Consider the following 5,766-nt stretch of genomic DNA (forward strand, 5'->3'; position numbering starts at 1 on the left):
GGACTCAATAAGATATCGATTGGTCCTTGAAATCGGACAATTCAAGTTAAATGCGTACGAAGTTCGTTCGAAATGAACTGGATGGTGTAATGAACAACATTTGCCATTTGATTCCTCCAAACCCACCAAATGACTCCTCCTGCCATATTACGGTGTTCCCCAAGTTTTGGACTCAATCCGATATCGATTGGTCCTTCAAATCGTTTTGTCTGAAGTTCGTTCTAATGAAATGGATGGTGTATCAGCTTTAGCCATGGATCACTAAAAATACACCAAATGTCCTCCCACCATATTATGGTGTTCCTCAAGTTTTGGACTCAATCCGTACGATTGGTCTAAATCGGACAATTCAAGAAATGGTTCGTTTGATGGTGTGGTGTATCGCATAGCTTTAGCCATTGGATTTCACTAAAAATACACCAAATGACTCCTCCCACCATATTATGGTTTTCCTCAAGTTTTGGACTCAATCCGATACCGATTGGTCCTTGAAATCGGACAATTCAAGTTCGTACGAAGCAGTTCGAAATGAAGTGGATGGGGTATTGCAAGCATTAGCCATTCGATTTCACTCAAAACCACAAATGTCCTCCCACCATATTACGGTGTTCCCCATTTTGGTCAATCCGTATAGCGTTGATCGGACAATTCAAGCTACGAAGTTCGTTCAGAAATGAAGTGGATGGTGTATCCATAGCTTTACCCATTGGATTTCACTAAAAATACACCAAATGACTCCTCCCACCATATTATGGTTTTCCTCAAGTTTTGGACTCAATCCGATATCGATTGGTCCTTGAAATCGGACAATTCAAGTTCGTACGAAGATCGTTCTGAAATGAAGTGGATGGGGTATTGCACAGCATTAGCCATTCGATTTCACTCAAACCCACCAAATGACTCCTCCCACCATATTACGGTGTTCCCCAAGTTTTGGACTCAATCCGATATCGATTGGTCGTTGAAATCGGACAATTCAAGTTTGTACGAAGTTCGTTCTGAAATGAAGTGGATGGTGTATCAACGCAAGCTTAGCCATTGCATTTCACTAAAAATACACCAAATGACTCCTCCCACCATATTATGGTTGTTCGCTAAATTTTGACTCAATCCGATGTCTATTGGTCCTTGAAATCGGACAATTCAGAGTTCGCAAATTCGTTCTGAAATGAAGTGGATGGTGTATGTACAGCATTAGCCATTTGATTTCACTCCAAAACCCACCAAATGACTCCTCCTACCGTATTACGGTGCTCCCAAGTTTTGGACTCAATCCGATATCGATTGGTCCTTGAAATCGGGCACCAAATTGACATCCTTCGTTATAATTTCCCCAAGTTTGGGACTCAATCCGATGATTGGTCTTGAAATCGGACAATTCAGTTCGTCACGAAGTTCGTTAAATGAAATGATGGTGTATTGCGCAGCAGCCATTTGATTTCACTCAAAACCCACCAAATGACTCCTCCCACCATATTACGGTGTTCCCCAAGTTTTGGACTCAATCCGATATCGATTGGTCCTTGAAATCGGGCAATTCAGGTTCGACGAAGTTCGTTCTAAATGAAGTGGATGGTGTATCGCATAGCTTTAGCCATTGGATTTCACTAAAAATACACCAAATGACTCCTCCCACCATATTATGGTGTTCCCCAAGTTTTGGACTCAATCCGATATCGATTGGTCCTTGAAATCGGACAATTCAAGTTCGTACGAAGTTCGTTCTGAAATGAAGTGGATGGTGTATCGCATAGCTTTACCCATTGCATTTCACTAAAAATACAACCAAATGACTCCTCCCACCATATTATGGTGTTCCCCAAGTTTTGGACTCAATCCGATATCGATTGATCCTTGAAATCGGACAATTCAAGTTCGTACAAAGTTCGTTCTGAAATGAAGTGGATGGTGTATTGCACAGCCTTAGCCATTTGATTTCACTCAAAACCCACCAAATGACTCCTCCCACCATATTACGGTGTTCCCCAAGTTTTGGACTCAATCCGATATCGATTGGTCCTTGAAATCGGACAATTCAGAGTTCGTACGAAGTTCGTTCTAAAATGAAGTGGATGGTGTATCGCATAGCTTTACCCATTGCATTTCACTAAAAATACACCAAATGACTCCTCCCACCATATTATGGTGTTCCCCAAGTTTTGGACTCAATCCGATATCGATTGGTCCTTGAAATCGAACAATTCAAGTTCGTACGAAGTTCGTTCGAAATGAAGTTGATGGTGTATCGCCACTTAAGCTTACCCATCGCATTTCACTAAAAATACCAAATGACTCCCCACCACCATGTTATAATTGTTCCCAAGTTTTGGACTCAATCCGATATCGATTGGTCGCTTGAAATCGGACAATTCAAGTTCGTAAATGCGAAGTTCGTTTCGAAATGAAGTGGATGGTGTATTGCGCAGCATTTGCCATTTGATTTCCTCCAAACCCACCAAATGACTCCTCCTACCATATTACGGTGTTCCCCAAGTTTTTGACTCAATCCGATATCGATTGGTCCTTGAAATCGGAGAATTCAAGTTAAATGCGAGTTCGTTCTGAAATGAAGTGGATGGTGTATAGCATAGCTTTACCCTTTGATTTCACTAAAAATACCAAATGACTCCTCCACCATATTATGGTGTTCCCCAAGATTTTGGACTCAATCCGATGCTCGATTGGTCCTTGAAAATCGAATTAGGTTAAATGCGAAGTTCTGAGTTTCTAAAATGAAGTGGATGGTGTATCATAGCTTTAGCCATTGGATTTCACTAAAAATACACCAAATGCTCCTCCCACCATGTATTAGTTTTCCTCAAGTTTTGGACTCAATCCGATATCGATTGGTCCTTGAAATGCAATTCAAGATTAAATGCAGTTAGTTACAAATAAGTGGATGGTGTATTACAGGCTTAGCCATTTGATTTCCTCCAAAAGCCACCAAATGACTCCTCCCACCATATTACGGTGTTCCCCAAGTTTTGGACTCAATCCGATATCAATTGGTCGTAAGAAATCGGCAATTCGGTTCGTCTGAGTTCGTTACTGAAATGAAGTGGATGGTGTATATAAGCTTTACCATTGCATTTCACTAAAAATACACCGTATGACTCCTCCCACCATATTATAATTGTTCCCCAGTTTTGGACTCAATCGATGCTCGATTGGTCCTTGAAATCGGACAATTCAAGTTCGGTACAAGGATTAGATTTCTGAATGAGTGGATGGTGTGGTGCACGGCATTAGCCATTTGATTTCATCAAACCAAAATGACTCCTCCCACCATATTACGGTGTTCCCCAAGTTTTGGACTCAATCCGATATCGATTGGTCCTTGAAATCGGACAATTCAAGAGTTGTCAAATCTGATTAGTTCTGAAATGAAGTGGATGGTGTATCGCATAGCTTTACCCATTGCATTTCACTAAAAATACACCAAATGACTCCTCCACCATATTATGGTATTTCCCCGATTTTGGACTCAATCCGATATCGATTGGTCCTTGAAATCGGACAATTCAAGTTGTACAAGTTCGTTACGAAATGAAGTGGATGGTGTATTACAGCTTAGCCATTTGATTTCACTCAAAACCACCAAATGACTCCTCCCACCATATTACGGTGTTCCCAAGTTTTGGACTCAATCAGATGCTCGATTGGTCCTTAAATCGGACAATTTAAGTTTTATGCGAGTTCGTTCGAAATAGAAGTGGATGGTGTATCGCATAGCTTTACCCATTGCATTTCACTAAAAATACACCAAATGACTCCTCCCACCATATTATGGTGGTCCCCAAGTTTTGGACTCAATCCGATGTCGATTGGTCGAAATCGGACAATTCAAGTTAAATGCAGAGTTCGTTACGAAATGAAGTGGATGGTTGTATTGCAGCATTAGCCATTTGATTTCACTCCAAACCCACCAAATGACTCCTCCCACCATATTACGGTGTTCCCCAAGTTTTGGACTCAATCCGATATCGATTGGTCCTTGAAATGAACAATTGATTGTACAGTTCGTTTATGAAATGAAGTGGATGGTGTATCGCATAACTTTTGTGGATTCACTAAAAATACACAAATGACTCCTCACATATTATGGTATTCCCCAAGTTTTGGACTCAATCCGATGTCGATTGGTCCTTGAAATCGGACAATTCAAGTTAAATCGAAGTTCGTTCTGAAATGAAGTGGATGGTGTATCGCATAGCTTTACCCATTGCATTTCACTAAAAATACACCAAATGACTCCTCCCACCATATTATGGTGTTCCCCAAGTTTTGGACTCAATCCGATATCGATTGATCCTTGAAATCGGACAATTCAAGTTCGTACAAAGTTCGTTCTGAAATGAAGTGGATGGTGTATTGCACAGCATTAGCCATTTGATTTCACTCAAACCTCTGACCACTCCTCCCCCTTATATGCAATTGTTCCCAAGTTTTGGACTCAATCCGATATCGATTGGTCCTTGAAATCGGACAATTCAAGTTCGTACGAAGTTCGTTCTGAAATGAAGTGGATGGTGTATTTCACAGCATTAGCCATTTGATTTCACTCCAAACCCACCAAATGACTCCTCCCACCATATTACGGTGTTCCCCAAGTTTTGGACTCTATCCGATGCTCGATTGGTCCTTGAAATCGGACAATTCAAGTTCGTACGAAGTTCGTTCTGAAATGAAGTGGATGGTGTATCGCATAGCTTTACCCATTGCATTTCACTAAAAATACCAAATGACTCCTCCCACCATATATAGGTGTTCCCCAAGTTTGGACTCAATCCGATATCATTGGTCTGAAAATGGACAATTCATTAAATCTGAAATTCGTTACGAAATGAAGTGGATGGTGTATTGCAGCATTAGCCATTTGATTTCTCAAACCACCAAATGACTCCTTCCCACCATATCATTGTTCCCAAAGTTTTGGACTCAATCCGATTCAATTGGTCCTTGAAATCGGACAATTGATTAAATGCAGTTCGTTACGGGTGAAGTGGATGGTTATATTCGCATAGCTTACCCATTGCATTTCACTAAAATACACTAAATGACTCCTCCACATATTATGGTGTTCCCCAAGTTTGGACTCAATCCGATATCGATTGGTCCTTGAAATCGGACAATTCAAGTTGCTAAGTTCGTTCTGAAATGAAGTGGATGGTGTATTGCATGTAGCCATTTGATTTCACTCAAAAACCACCAAATACTCCTCCCACCCATATTATTGTTCCCCAAGTTTGGACTCAATCCGATGCTCGATTGGTCCTTGAAATCGGACAATTCAAGTTAAATCGAGTTCGTTCTGAAATGAAGTGGATGGTGTATCGCATAGCTTTACCCATTTGCATTTCACTAAAATACTCAAATGACTCCTCCCACCATATTGGTGTTCCCCAAGTTTTGGACTCAATCCGATATCGATTGGTCCTTGAAATCGGACAATTCAGTTAAATGCGAGTTCGTTACGAAATGAAAGTGGATGGTGTATTGCATACGTGGCCATTTGATTTCCTCAAAACCACAAAATGACTCCTCCCACCATATTACAGGTGTTCCCCAGATTTTGGACTCAATCAATATCGATTGGTCCTTGAAATCGGACAATTGAAGTTAAATCGAGTTCGTTTTGAAATGAAGTGGATGGTGTATTTTGTGACATTAGCCATTTGATTTCCTCAAAACCATAGCTCCTCCACCATATTGGTGTTCCCCAAGTTTTGGACTCAATCAGATGTATTGGTCCTTGAAATCAGACAA

The sequence above is a fragment of the Prunus mume genome, linkage group LG5, assembly GCF_029339155.1.
Source record: "Prunus mume cultivar Tortuosa linkage group LG5, ASM2933915v1, whole genome shotgun sequence".
Lineage (NCBI taxonomy): Eukaryota > Viridiplantae > Streptophyta > Magnoliopsida > Rosales > Rosaceae > Prunus > Prunus mume.